Genomic DNA, 16805 nt, shown 5'->3' with positions numbered 1-16805 from the left:
TGTTTGTGTGTGTGCCTGAGTGTTTTTGTGTGTGTGTGTCTAAGTGTTTGTGTGTGCCTGAGTGTGTTTTTGTGTGTGTGTGTCTGAGTGTTTTTGTGTGTCTATCTGAGTGTTTTTGTATGTGTGTGTGCCTGTGTTTTTGTGTTTGTGTGTCTGCTTTCTGGAGGGTGACACCATAACTTACTGCACCGGGTGACACCAACCCTAGTGACGCCACTGTACTTTAGATCTATCGGGGCCTATCTATCAAGCTCCGAAAAGAGCTTGAGAGCCCATGTTTCTGGCGAGTCTTCAGACTCGCCAAAAACAAAAGTTATGGAGCAGCGGTCACAAAGACCTCTGCTCCATAACCCTGTCCGCCTGCTCTGAGCAGGCGGACAGGAATCGCAACAATTCAACCCGATTGAGTACGATCGGGTTGATTGACACCCCCTGCTGGCGGCCGCGAGTCTGCAGGGGGTGGCGTTGCACCAGCAACTCTTGTGAGCTGCTGGTGCAATGTTAAATGCGGAGAGCGTATTGCTCTCCGCATTCAACGATGTCTTGCGGACCTAATCCGCACTGTCGGATAAGGTCCACAAGACATTTATTAAATAGGCCTCATCATCTCAACTTGCTTTATTATCTCAAGGTTAAGCGGACCTTTGTCGCATGTATATATATATGTATGTAATTTCATATATATACACAACTGAACATATACACACTTTACAGATGTATCCAATTTATTATTATTATTATTAATATTTTTTTATATATTTTTCAAAAAAATTTTAACACAGTGGGTTTGCGCTAATAATGCACCTATAGTTGAGGTTGCATTAGTATTAATTCCAAGTCTCCAACCACCAGTGTTATAATAATTAGGCATTAAGGAACTACTTTCACCACCTTGATCTCTCTTCTTTAACCTAAGGGTATACTTTGTAAGTGTTCTTCAATTTAAAACTCCCCACATTTGAGAGTAGATTAGCACAGCCAGGATATACTGGTAGTTAGCGATCACACTAGGGAAGCTCTAGGATTACACACAGAGGTTTCCCCTTTACTATTGTTATTAGGTGGGTGTGTTACCCTTACAGCGTAGCCATTGGTCAGTAGAAGGGGGCCTTAGTATCCAATAACTAGACAAGATAACCTATATTAACTTGTGTTAGGCTATGGGGCACTATACAGTCTATGAGTAAGGTTTCATAGGAGCTGAAACGCGTCAGACGCAGCCCACTACAGCCTTCGTAACGGACCTACACTATAGCCATACCTGCCTGAATTTGCTGTTACCTGTTTTAATGGTTGAATAAATTGGAACCTTGCTTTGAGCTCTTGTTCGGACCTTCCTTCCTAACACATCTAAGGTCTATTGTTTTACAAATGAAAAGATTATTTTCACACATGTAAATGTTTTTTTGTTTTGTCATTTCACACAGTACAAAGGTATAGATACTGCTAAAGGGTCTTTTAAATTAGTAATTTGCATTTGTTTAATGTGAAACTGGTATTTTTTTTTTTTTTTTAAACAAAACAATAGAAAATACTTTTTACTTTATAATCAGATAATTTGCTCACAATCGATATTTGCGCATAAGCAAAAAAAACTTTTTTTACTAAACTGGTAGTGCCCAGATGTTTACCGTATACTCACAGGTGACACAGGGTCAATATCATTTGCTTGCAGACAGCATTATATATCTTGTGCACAGTAACGCTCCACTTGTAATCTAGGACTATTCTATGTTCCTGTGCATATAGACATCTCAAGAATGAAGTACAAAGTGATGCAGAAAACAATTATTCAAATCTGTATGGTCTGCAGTGGTAAGAATAATTCTCAAACTTCTGTTATAGAAGGGGTTCATGAATGTGGGCCCAAAACTGATCTTAAAGGTAATGTAAAGTGTTCTTCTAGAGAGAGATATAGTATTAGTAATTAAGGGTCGGATTACAAGTAGATGATTGTGGACTTCTGGGATCTTTTAGTCAACAGTTTGTGGTATATCACATTGCAATATTTGTTTAGTGAGCATCCTCTGACTTCTAGAATTTATACACAAAATTCCAATACAGATAATAACATATACCAAGTCAGGTAAGTTAAAGGGACATTGCACACTAGAAGTCTGTATACGTCAGTATACATCTAAAACATTTGGGCTTGGTTAGTAGTCTGAAAATCAGCACAATGTTATTTAAAAATGAGCAAAACTATAATTTTTTACAGAAATACTCCCAGATGGGCTATATAAATATCTAAAAAACATTTTTGCAAAGAAAAATCTAGTGTATAATGTCCCTTTAAGTCCATATTTTGAATGTATCCCATAACTAATAAATCATTTTTAACAACATTTTTAAACAAACATTACACATATACACATAACAGATCATCAAAAAGGCCTAGATACGCCCATGACCCCTTATTTAAAATAAAATTTTAATAGCCTGGTGATCCATGGTGTGAATAAATGTGCATTTATTTCAGTAGCGGTTCATGGGAGCCCCTACGTGCACACCAAAGTTATGTAATTATACCAAAGACCCTAATTTATATGAGGATAACCTATTCTTCTTTTGACTATAGAGTTAAGAAAAAGAAACGCACATACACTATTGTTTAAAATCTTGTTTATAAAAACATACTTTTTTCTAACACATTTTGTTGCAAAGTAATCTTATAGTTTGAATCTGCTGGATCTGATGACAACAAAAAACAATGTAAATATATGTGGGGTTTCTTACTGAAAAGAGTAGGGCTTAAATATGAGTAGCAGCTAAAAACTCCAAAACAGCTTAGCAAAGTATGGAAGAAATGATTCAGATGTGAAAGGGTTAATGTCCCTATAAACAAAATTGGCTACTTTAACTTTAAGATAATTATTCATTTGATGATGGATAAGGTATACAGTAATATTTACCAATTATTATTTTTTAAACATCTGAAAATGTTTGGATATTATTCAGTATCAAATGTTTTACTTGAAACAATCAGCTGTGATTGTAGATGTCACTTATATATTCCTCTAGGGAACCAGTTTCCATATTGTTGTTGGTAATTCATTTTCTGCCCATATATAGGGAGCGAGAGAAGTTAATGAGCTTTATGTTGACTTAACCATGAGTGCATTATTTCCTTAGGCTACAACACTGCGCAGACACGTAAATATAGCACAGACATATTTACCTAACATATCTACAGTAAAGAGAATCATTTGTTGAATTTTCTGCAGCCTTTAGCTTTGTCACAGCAGAAAGTGTCCTTAGGGAAAATAAAGATAAGATTTGAATCTTTAATGCTAAGTCAGCAGTGCCCCATAGCCAAACATTCCTCTAACGCCCAGCCTTATCAGCCAACAGATGAATACACAATAACAAGTCTTACAAGAGCAAGGAGCCAACTGGAACTTGTCACCATTGTTATCTTTATCCAGACCCCGTAGCCACAAAATACACGTCTAAGAGGAGTTTCAAAGCCTTACATCATACTAATTTTTTTTGTTTGTATTAATTGTTTGGACATTGCCTTGAATGCCAACCTAAAGGGACAGTAAAGCCAAAACTAGACTTTATTTTTATTTTTTTATTACGTTTCTGATACAAAAGCAAACAGATTGCAATTTACAAAAGTATCTCTCAAATGTACATCATAAAGTTACATTTAACATCTAGTTCTTGAGCAATTGACTTCTGTAGTGTACTATAAATAGTATCTGCAGCATACTACAAATGTTTAAAGTTTAAAATTGGAACACAATAGAGTAGCTTGATGAAAGCTAGTGGTCACTTTTAGACCACATTTTTAAAAAAATGGAATATAAGGGGAAAACACACAAAAAGCCCACGTTTGGACCCACTGAATAAGTTATAAGTGAGATTAGTAACTTGACGTAATTTTAACTCCTGCCACTGGGTTCTAGGATTTGTGTATACTGTATTAAAAACGTGCTACTAACTTCTAATAAAAGATATGTAGGAGAATAAAAATAATGCTATATTCTAATAACAGTTGTCCCTAATCTGTACACACACCAAATAAGTAAATCAATACAAAAACAACAATAGTGTGTAACAATATAAGTGAATTTATTTTTTTATTTAAAGGGACAGTTCACCCAAAAACGTTCTCCCCTTTAAATTATTCCCAAGGATCCTTTTTACCTGCTAGAGTGTATTAAATTGGTTGCAAGTAGCTCCTTTATCCATATTTCAGCATTTGAAATAGCTGATTTAGCTTGTGGTTTCCCAACCTATACTGAAAGTTTTGATACTGGCGTATACGCTATTGAATAGCCTAAGTAAACACAGCCAGCAGAAGAGATTACACCCTTAGTAGGGGCATGATAGTTAAGTAATAAAATGATAATTTTCCATTGTTCTCTCTATGTATTGAGCTTTGGTGTTCCATACAAATATAAGATAAGGAAGCAAGTCTGTGTACATGAAATTGATAACATAATGAGATCTGATATTACCTGAAGCTTAACCCATTGTAATAGGCTGTGGTTTCAAAGCACAAAACCAGCTACTTCAGATACACAAATAAACCCGAAAATGCAATTTCTCAAATATTTTATACTCTGCAGTTGGTATAACAAGTCATTTAAAATACATTTATGGAAAAACAATTTTACAGTGTACTGTCCCTTTAAGGCCAATGGGGTAATTTCTCCAGAAAAGGAGATACGAGATACAGCGCTGGAGGAATTACCACATTGGCCTTAAAGGGACAGCCAATAGGATTTCAGTAGCTCTCATCCTATTGGCTGATTTGAAAATGTCAGCCAATAAGACTGCAAGGTACCCCATTTTTATTAAATCCATTAAATCCTTAGTGTGCGGTGGTGATCATACGAAGAGGATTCTCCATGCTGGATGGCTCTGTGGACCGCGTTCTTGCTCCACGGTCACCTCCGTTCCGCGTCGCCTTGGTTCTGGATGAAGATAGAAGAGGTCCCCGTGATGGAAGAAGACCGCCTGGAAGAAGATCATCACCGACTGGAAGAAGACCTTCTCCGCCGGACTTCAGAAACGTTGAGTACCTATTTGTGGCTTAGATTTAGAATTTCTTTTAATTTTTTGGGGTTGCTTTTTTTTTACATTAGGGTTTTTGTTGGGCTGTAAAAGAGCTGATTGCCCTTTTATGGGCAATGCCCAAACAAATGCCCCTTTAGGGGCAATGGGTAATTTAGGATTTTTTACTGTTAGACTTTTTTATTTTGGGGGGTTTGGTGGGTGGGGGGGTTTACTGTTATGGGGGACTTAGTATTTTTTTAAATGTAAAAGAGCTGTTTAACTCAGGGGTGTTTTTATTTTGGGGGGGCTTTTAATTTTAATAGGGGAATTAGATTAGGTTTAATTTTTTTATTTTTGATAATTTGGTTTATTTTTTTCTGTAATGTTAGAGTTTTTATGTTTTGTCATTTTAGATTAATTTAATTTAATCTTAAGTTTTTATAAGTAATGTTAGGTTTTTTATTTTAATTGTAACTTAGTATTTTTTTTATTTAATGTAATTGGGGATAATTTAGGGGGTGTTAGGTTAGAGGGCTTAGTAATTAAATTAGTTATTTGCATTGTGGGGGAAATGGCGGTTTAGGGTTTAATAAGTTAATTAGATACTTTGTGATGCAGGGGGAATGGCGTATTAGGTGTTAATACATTTATTAGGTAGATTGCAATGTTTGTGAATTGCAAATTAGGGGTTAATAGTTTAATTAGGTATATTGCACTGGGGGGGTTGGCAGTTTAGGGGTTAATAATTTTACTATTAGTTGCGATGTGGGGCAATGGCGGATATAGGGGTTTTGACGTGTCGGGTTTATTTTTTATTTTCTTATGCACCGGCATTTTCTAAACTGCCGTAAGTCACTATCCACTCCAAAAATGTGTATTTACTCACATTTCTGGACATTGCTTGTTTATCCGACTTACGGCAGTTTATCAACTGCCGGCGGGGTTTATGTGATTCCCTGATGTGCAAGGTGAAATTACGGGTGGCGAGGGTTTCAGCAGTTATACTGAAGCCTGCGCCGCTTATGTAATCTCTTTATTTTTTCAGGAAGAGCATTCAATTTCAAGATAGTTTTCAGTTACTTTCTATTATAAAAATGACTTTGTTCTATTGATTTTTGTAAAATATATATAGGTAGTCTCAGGAGCAGGAGTGCACTACTGGGAGCTATCAGGCAATTAATGGCTACAAACATATACCTCTTGTCATCATTTATAACCAGCTAGGTGCCAGTAGTGTATTGCTGTTTTTGGGCTAAAGCCCCTTTAAGGGAAGTATTAGACAACCAATAGGGCAATAATAATATGCTCTAGCATATTAGAATACATTCTTTTTGCATGTTTATTTCCCTTAAAAATCAATTGCAATAATTAAGTATTGTCCTATGCCATGTGTAATTTATAATGAAAGTCAATGTATAGCACATCTGTATAGCAATTATCAGCAAAAAAAATCTGCTTTGCAAAAGATCTGCATATAAAGACTTTTAAAATGAATGGCCACTCTAGTATATTTTATGTTTGCTGGGGCCAATCAGAGAAAGACTTATATGAGCTCCTGAACAGATCAAGCAATCAAAGTGTAGCTTTCAAAATCCGGCAAGGCTCATTACAAAGGGAAAGACACAAATTTAAGACATAAATTACAAGAAAGAGGGCAAATTAAAAAATAGATTACAAGTGGAGCGCAATCGTTTACCGTCGGGATTACCGCTGGTATTACAAGTTGAAAGTAAATGCGATCGTGTCAGCAAAATCGTGATTTATGATAGAATCATTACTGTGATTTCAGGGCTGTGGTAAACTGTTAGGAGAAAATAAAAAGTTGTACAAAACATTTTAAAAATACATTACAAAGTACAGTTACACTTATATTAACACTGTCTATTAAAAATTATTTAAAAAAAAATATTGCACAAAAATAATATAAGGGCTCAAAAATATGAGATCTCGGGTGTTAGAACAGAAAAACAAAGCCGGGAAAGGGATTTAACATTGAGATAAATACATATACATGTCTAAAGACAGATACATATGTATAAATATGTGTACATATGTATTTATATGTGTATATGTATTTACAAACATACTGTATATACACATATAAATACATACAGTATGTAAACACATATAGACATACAGTATATATAAGTTTATTAGAGCATTTTGCTGTTAATGGGATAGTAAACACCAAAAATGTTATTGTTTAAAAAGATAGATAATCCTTTTATTTGCCATTCCCCAGTTTTGCATAACCAACACTGTTATAGAAATATACTTTTTACCTCTCCAATTACCTTGTATCTAAGCTTCTGCAGACTGCCCCCTTATCTCAGATCTTTTGATAGACTTGCATTTCAAGCAGTTAGTGCTGACTTTTAAATAACTCCACATGCGTGAGCGCAATGTTATTTATATGAAAAACATGTACTAACGCCCTCTAGCTGTGATAAACTGTCAAATGCATTCAGATTAGAGGCGGCCTGTAAGGGCTTAGAAATTAACATAGGAGCCCACCTAGATTTTGCTTCCAACTAAGAATACCAAGAGAACAAAGCAAATTTGTTGATAAAAGTCAATTAGAAAGTTGTTTAAAATTACATGCACTATCTGAATCATGAAAGTTTAATTTGGACTTCACTATCCCTTTAAGTTAATGAAAACATGTTTTATATATATATATATATATATATATATATATAGTATTCATATTTAATAAAGGTTTTAACTGTAAATATTTCCCATTCCAATGTTCTGTACATAGGGGAATATGTTCTTTGTATTTTAATTAGATATTCCTATATATATATCTGTATATATCTATACCTATACAGTATATAATTTTATATATATACTGTATGTATATATATATATATATAAATACAAAGTGCTCTCGATGAACATTGTGTATATATATATATATATATATATATATATAAATATTTCATTATGAATAAATAGAACATATCCCATTACATAAAGAACATTGGGATATGAAATATTAATATTTTCATGTCTGGTTAGTGATAATGAGAATATGTGATGGTTTTTGCACGAGAGTGGGGTGTTTTTTCCCAACTTTTTTTTCTCCCTTGACTTCTATAGGGGAATACGTGAACACGCACATGATATTCGGACGTTCGGATTTTTGCACTAGTCAGGTTACCGCTAGAGCAAAAACAGTTTACTTTCAACTTGTAATACCAGTGCAATCCGACTAGCGCACAAATCTTAATTCTAGCGGAGTTATCTCCCTAAATAAATACATTGCATTAAATTTCTTTTTTGCTATTGTGCTAATTTTGATATAATTGAAGGACATTTTACCCTAATTTTTTCTCCCTTTTTATTTGTTCCCAATTATCAGTTTTACCTGATGGAGTTTATTAAATTGTTTACAAATAACACCTTTACCTGTATATTACCATTTGAAATAGCAGTTTTTTGTCAGTAGTATCTCTGCATATACTGAAAGTTTTTACATCAAAGTTTTGTTTCAAGACTCAGAGCATAAAATTTTAAGTAAGTTTGCCGTTTTCTTCTATTATCTAATTTGGTTAGTTCTCTAGGTAGGCTCAGGAGCTGGGAGCAAGCTTTGGATTGGTGGCTGCACATACATGCCTCTTGCTATTGGCTTACTGATGTGTTCAGCTAGCTTCAGTAGTGCATTACTACTTCTTCAATAAAGGATACCAAGAGATGTATCTATCTGAATCCTAAAATAAAAATGTTGTGTTTCGGGGCTGAGCCGGCCAGCGTCTATGATGGCCGCATAATTTTTTGCTCCGGGTGAAGGAGCACTTTCCATGGCAGTTATCTAAGGACGATTAAGCCGCAGTTAGACAGAACATATGGCGGATCGTCTCTAACCAACTGGGAGCATAATTTGAATGCCAAAGCTAGTCACGGGAAGAATATTCTCCATACCACACCAGCGGATCAACAGGCCGCAAGCCTCAGCACGCATCGCATGAAATTCTGACAACGCAGCACAAGCGATACAGATTTGAAGCTGGGAGCGTGACATACTGAGATAACATTCAGACCGGGTAGGCATGTAAAAGACCTAGCACGAACATTACCCCTGTTATTGCTCAGATAGACCCCTAGACCGGAACGCAACCTGGCCCCCTTGGGCCTGGCAGCCATAAACCCTGAGCAGCAATCAGCTTATAATGGTCGCTCACATTAATAAAGACACAGGCAGCACACTTTAAAGCAACGGTATAGGGGCCTCATGTAAATACACAGCAGGCACTCTTTAAGCTAAATGAAGACCATGCTGTTGTGAAAGAGACTGCAGCCCACATAGCTTAAAAGACACGATCACTTCAAACTCACAACAATGTTAAACTTGTCTGCTGATAAATGGACATTTAAGGAAAACCTTTACAGCACAAAATAACTAACAAGATGGTGTTGAATTGAAGCATCACCAGCAATATATCGCTTAAAGCCTTTTACTATCTTTATAACTCTTGTGATTGCACCAGCCCATTAAAAGATCTATACGGCTAACTGAGAAATCCTCGCCAATCTACTACACAGAGGCGCCAAAATGGCGTCGAGACGCACTCCTAGGCCTGACAAAGCCAACAAAAGCCTAGTACCTACCACCTCAAAAATGGACAATTTTTTTAAAGTGTTGGAAACTTCTTTGTCAAGCACAAATGAGATAGCGGAAACTGGAAAAGATGCACCTAGCACAGATACATCTGCCAGCCTCACAGATACACCTGCCCTCCTCACAAAAGCTGATATCCAAAATTTGCCTACCAAAGCAGATTTCGCCTCCTTCTTTACTCAAGTGGGCAAACTTATCAAAGAGGGACTGACTGAAGTTAAAAGAGATCTCTCTGACTTGGGCGATAGGGTATTACAGATAGAAGAAGATATGGAGCAATGCAACAATGATACAGATATTCAAAACCGTACCCTGCAGGTACACGATGATATGCTACATCAACTACAGAAACAAGTTGAGGACTTAGATAACAGAGGGAGACGGCAGAACCTCAGGGTCAGAGGTATCTCCGAGAAAGTAGTGCCCGCTCAACTCCAGCAACACCTCCAACTTTTATTTAAGCATCTCTTACAAGAAGAAACGCCAACCATTCCGCTAGACAGAGCTCACCGAGCCCTACGCCCAAAACCAATGGAAGACAAGCCGCCCAGAGACATAATTATCCGATTCCAAAGTTTCAGAGATAAAGAGAGAATTATGCTGGCCTCACGGAAAACACGCCATATCCTGTTTGAGGGAGATACAGTTCAGATTTTCGCTGACCTAAGCACCATCACGCTGTCCAAACGGCGAGAGGCAAGGTACCTTACCACTCACCTACAAGATCTGAAGATACCCTACAGATGGGGTTTCCCATTCTGTCTTAAGGTACTACACAACTCTCAAGTAATCACATACAGCACGGCAGATGACCTTGAACAATTCTGCAAAAGCTTAAATATTCCAGCTCCATCTGCACTCCTAACAAGGCCTTCTTTGCCATCCAGTGCCAATATAACAGCACAGACTCCAAGACAGCAAAGGCCTTCCTGGACGAGAGTGTCTAGGAAACCAAGCACACAACACCAAAAAGCAGTCTCTCCTAGAGATGAACTAACCTGACTTCTTCACCTCTGATGATTGGGTTTCTAAGTATTTGTTACTTGGTGCAGTGCACCACCTTAATTATATTTAAGTACCCGTAAAGTCAGGAAAAATGTATCATGCCCCTAGTACTATATAGTCCCCTAGCAGTATCTAGCAAAATCCGCACTTCTTCCCTAGTCCTTAACTCATATTAATATATAAACCCACCCACAGTGGGAATTTGCTCCACCATAGTAACCTTCTCTAGTTACTATGACTCCCCCCAATAGATTGAATAACTTGTTATATTCCTGTTTGATCTTGTTTTTCTTGATGTTCTGTTATGGTTGTTGTTTATTTGTTATTTACTTTTCCTTTTTGATACTACAGAGCCTATCTCCAGGAGACTCTACTCCTCCTACTACCTCTCCTCTACCCCCCCCCCCCCTCTCATATTGATGCTAGAGGCAAAGCTGGAATTCCTCGCGGACGTGCCTTGGATCTCAGGTATGGTCATACACTAATAAAGTTCTCTATGGCCTACACCCTAATATTAAAGCGTACACCGATAGAAATAGTTGACACTGCGCTAAAGCCCCTAGCGGCAGACCACATATATCGCATTCAGGTTGGCCTAAATACTTTATCCCACACTACACATGGCAGTACCTGAACTATTACTCATTTCCCAGAATGTTAAGGGCCTTAATTCCCCAACAAAAAGGTCAATTGCACTAAATTGGTTCCATAAACACAAAGGAGAAATCATTTTCTTGCAAGAGACCCATTTTTGCGCACAGTCGGTACCAAAATGCTCCTCCAAACATTTCCCAGTGGGATTCTTTAATTCAGCCCCCACTAAACGAAATGGCGTAGGCATACTGTTCAGAAATAACATCCCTTTCCAACTCACCAGCAAATATACAGATAGTGAGGGACAATATCTAATACTAATAGGCACCCTGTATAATCACCAGGTCACGCTAGTAAACATCTATGCCCCAAACACTGGCCAGGCCCAATTCTTCAAAAAAGTAATTGGAGTCCTCTTAGGGGTAGTACAGGGATCAGTGATACTCGCAGGCGATAGTAATATAGCTTTGGAACCAGTCTTGGACTGTTCTACCAAAAAGAGCTCGATACCCAGAAGCTCTCTGGGAGCAATTATAAGAGTACTACGTGAGGCTACACTGCTTGATACTTGGAGAATCCAACACCCGTCACAAAAAACATACACGTTTTACTCCAACCCCCAAAGGTCCTATTCGAGAATAGACCATATATTTATTGACCAGAGGAGTATGCCCATGATGAGGTCCTCGGATATTCTTCCGACCCCATGGTCAGACCACTCGATGATGACACTATCCCTGGCTTTACCAGACAAACCCTTAACTGACCCACATTGGCGTCTTGATGAAACCCTCCTTTTACAGCCCCTGATAAGGGACAAAATCACACGTACACTTAAAGACTATTTCCATCACAACGCAACCCCCAACACATCCCCCACCCTGATATGGGAAGCACATAAAGTGGTAATACGAGGCGAATTTATGAAGCAGAAAGCGATACTCTTAAAAAATTATAATGCAAAATACAAGCAACTGCTCCAACAACTTCGACAGATAGAAACATTACACATGCAAGCACCAAACAATTTACAGCATATAGCACAACTATATAAAACAAGACAGGAGTTGAATGCCCTGCTTAACAAAGAGGCGCAAAGGAAGGCGATCTATTTAAAAAAACTCTACTTTACAGAAGGCAATAAGGCAGGCCCCCTACTGGCAAGAGCCCTCAAGGCTCGATCGAATAATAATTTCATCCGTAAGCTAGCGCTTCCTAACACACCAGGAGACTACACCCATGACAGTAAGTCGATAGCAAACATCTTCAGCGATTACTACAAAAAACTATATAACATCCCAATAACACCCCACTCCTCAGACCATGAGGCAATAGACTCCTATATCCAAGACTCAAATGTTCCAACACTACCCGACCAAATAGCCAAGCAGATGGAGGAACCCATAACTTTGCAGGAAGTTATTACAGCCATAAACAGTTCACCCCTTCGTAAAAGCCCTGGCCCAGACGGGTTCACAGCGTCATACTACAAGCAATTCCAAACACTACTAGCTCCACACTTAACTAATCTTTTCTCCTCCTTAGACAAAGATGGGATGCTCTCCTCCAACCTCTTAGAAGCACACATATCAGTCATCCCTAAGCCCAATAAAGCCCCCACAGAACCAGGCAATTACCGCCCTATCTCCCTATTAAATGGGGACATCAAAATTTATGCTAAGATCCTTGCAAGCCGCATTAGTAAGGTACTTTCAACGCTTATACACGTAGACCAAGCTGGCTTCGTTCCGCTCAGGGAGGCCAGGGACAATACGATCCGGGTTCTCCACTTGTTGGAATTCGCCAAAACGCAGCAAACCCCGGCTGTCCTGGTCTCCACTGATGCGGAGAAAGCCTTCGACAGGTTAAATTGGCCCTTCCTACGCAGCACACTAAAACATTTTGGCTTCAGGGAACTAATGATCAAGCGCATTTTCCAATTATATAATGGCCCCTCTGCTAAAGTCCGCACTAATGGAGTTCTCTCACAAAGCTTTAACATACACAACGGGACAAGGCAGGGCTGTCCTCTCTCCCCCATCTTATTCGTCCTCACAATGGAGGTCCTGGCTTGCCATATCAGGCAAAACCCAAACATTCACGGGATTACCATTGGTCCAGATACCCACAAACTGGCCATGTTCGCCGATGATGTCCTACTCACCCTCACTTCCCCAGCACTCTCCCTACCCAGTCTAACCGCAGAATTTGACAAATTCAGTAGTTACTCACATTTCCTCATCAACTACACTAAATCAGAGCTTTTAAACATTACCATGACCCCCAAGAACTTTGTAAATTTCATTAAAACTTGCCCATTTAAAATTCAAAACTCACACTTGAAGTACTTAGGCATAGTATTAGCCTCTAACCCATCGAGATGGTTTGCCCTCAACTACCAACCGCTCCTACACTCTATCCAGCACTCATTATCTACCTGGAAAGACAAATCACTATCGTGGTGGGGTAGAATATAATCAATTAAAATGACAATACTCCCCAAAATCCTATACATACTACAAGCTATGCCCATCACAATCCCGAAAGCTTTTATACAACAATTGCAAAAAGCCATTAACAGCTTTGTATGGGGAAGACTCTGCCCGAGAATACCGAGAGGAACTATGTATAGATCCCTACAGAGTGGGGGGCTGGGTCTTCCAGACCTACGTCTATACTACCAAGCGGTTACCCTACAAAGAATTCTTGACTGGCATTGTAGAAGAGACTCTAAGGCCTGGGTGGCAGTTGACTCACAGCTGCTTAAATCACCTAACCCCGGCCCCTTGTGCTGGCTCCCTAGGTCCAGACGCACCCCCCTATGTGCGACGTCCCCACTCTACAGGCACATCTTTAACACATGGGACCAACTACTTAAGACAACCCCAGCTCTATCCACCCCAACATCTCCACTTACCCCGATCTTTCCCAACATAGAACTAATGGGAGGGTACGAACCTAGGAAAAAAGACACTATAGTCCACGAACTGTTAGATTCCATCCCCATCACCCGACTACTCACTCAAGGTAAACTTAAGACTAGAGAAGAGCTTACACAAATATTCCGGGGATTCTTCGCCCCATGGCTTAAATTTGCACAATTACAACATTTTATACAGACAACTCACAATAAGCAAGACCTCCTCAGAATCCCAACCCCATTTGAACAAATCTGCCTAACTGAGAAAATTGCTAAGGGCTCGCTGTCGCTAGCCAAAGTACTATTACAAAAAGCACAGACCCCTCCACTGCCCCCATATACAGCCCGATGACAGCAGGAACTGGGCACGACCCTAGATACCACACAATGGTTGCAAATCTTCCGGAATACGCGCACCTCCTCCACATCCCCCAAAATCATAGAGCTGAACTACAAAGTATTACTACGATGGTACTTAACGCCATCCAGGCTGAATAACATTTATCCTACCGCTACGTCATTTTGTTGGAGGGGGTGTGGTGGACAGGGCACCATGTTGCACATGTGGTGGTCTTGTCCAAGATTGGGCCCCCTTTGGCATGGTGTAGAGTATACCTTGAAAAAATTAGTTGAGACAGACTTTTCCCTAAGCCCTAGGCTAGTCCTCTTAAACGAAACCCCGCCTATCAAATGCACAATTAGACAGACACTGATACGCATAGGCCTTAACTGTGCGAAATCCCTCATTGCCCTACACTGGAAGTCACCCTCAATTCCAACACCAGAACAGTGGATTAAAAAAACAGACGAGATGCTTTCATGCGAGGATTATGGCTACTACAAAAGAAACAAGTCTGCATTCTATGCAGATCTCAGGTTTTACTGGGACTCCATCACCCCTAAATAGAATCCCCCCCCCACCTATATTGCAAGACCCAATTGTTATACTGGAGGGCAAAACTACCCAGTAGATCTACAGCTGCCCAAAGCTTAATAGATGCAGACGTAGAAGTAGAGGTCAACTAGCCAATACCATACACCAACTCCAGGGTTGTCTCTGCATCAATTCCCTTCCCTATCCCCTCTCCTCTTCTTTTCCCCTTTTCCATTCTTTTGTCTCTCTTCTCCTCCCCTTCTTCTCTGTTTATCACTTTCTGTTATATTACATTCTGGTTTCGCAATGTTAGAAGGTTTTTACTTGTGAAATTGCAGTGCGCAGAGACTGTACACCAGATATTGTGAAAATGGACATATTTATTTTTTTCCTTCCTCTGAGACACTCTAGCGGAGGTATAGTTCTCTGTCAAGGGTTTAAGTGACCTCCGGAAGGTGAGAATTCTTGAACTGATCCATAACTAGATCCGCCTACGGAGATCCACCCACTCAGTCGCGCAAATGTTGGTATTATCCTAGTTTAAATGTTGATTGAGAAGACCCTTTATCTCTTTGTTAACTTACGTACTGATCGTGAAATTTCACCTATGTAATAATTTACTGTACTATTTTCTATTGCAAAACCAATAAAAAACTATTGTTAAAAAAAAAAAAATGTTGTGTTTCATGTCCCTTTAAACATAGGCTAAAGAAAAGTTGTGTAACCATAGCCAGCAGAAGGAAATTACACTCCTAATGGGAGGTAGTAGAGATAAGTAATAAAATGTTCATTTCCAGTTCTCTCAAAACTATTGGGTTTTGATATACAGAGGAGATAATACAAAGAATCATCTGTGTGTGTTATAAAATATGGAATTTTACTGTATACTGTCATTTTAAAGTAAAGGATATAAAACAAATAATAATATATATATGGTGTAACAAGTAGAATGTAAATGCAACTAGTACAAGTACAAGCTCCCTGGATGTGAGTGCGCAAAAATTCAGTTGAATTGGATAGGGTTTGTAAGTATAATCACTAAAGAGTTGAATATAAAAAGAAAGAATACACACTCACTTATATAATTGTGTGAGGAGAATACACACTCACTTATATAATTGTGTGAGGAGCAACTGTAGTTATGAATATAACAAAGGCTGTATATTGTATATTGGTAAATTTCTGTTATTTCAGATATGTTCAGTTTAAAATGATATTCTTATTATAAGAAGCACTTACAAAGTCTCAATATAAATGTCAATACAAGAGTGGAATGTTTTGCTGCTCCTTGGTAAAGGAAGAAAACAAACAAACACTTATATAAATGAGTGCAAATGAGTATCAATGAAAGGACACAAAAAACTGGCTGCTATAAATGACCTACTAGTGAGCGGGAGAACCCTTTCTTGGAAATCCCTTAGAAAATAAAAATCCTCTGAAGAAGAAGGAGCTACATTTAGCGATCACCTTCGAAACGCGTAAGGTTACAGTTGGGGTCACATTAGAGCCCCCTTTTTTCTGTCGGACTTTATACACTGTTTACCCAACGGCGTTTGGATCTGTAACCGGCCGGTACATCCAATCCTTTGGGCCACACAGTTTGCTACCAGTTCATCCTGAATTAGGAGAAGCCGATACACCTTTCTTTGTGTGGAAAGTGTTTTTGTATATGTTTTACCGTTACCTCATTTCCATGGAGGTCTTTTATTGTAAGTGTTGATTTGGCTAACACCGTTTACTTGCACTATTCAATAAACCGTATTACACTATGTTTCGCCATTTTC

The sequence above is a fragment of the Bombina bombina genome, chromosome 7 (assembly GCF_027579735.1).
Source record: "Bombina bombina isolate aBomBom1 chromosome 7, aBomBom1.pri, whole genome shotgun sequence".
In the NCBI taxonomy this organism is placed as follows: domain Eukaryota; kingdom Metazoa; phylum Chordata; class Amphibia; order Anura; family Bombinatoridae; genus Bombina; species Bombina bombina.
Note: the sequence above shows the minus strand (reverse complement) of the source record.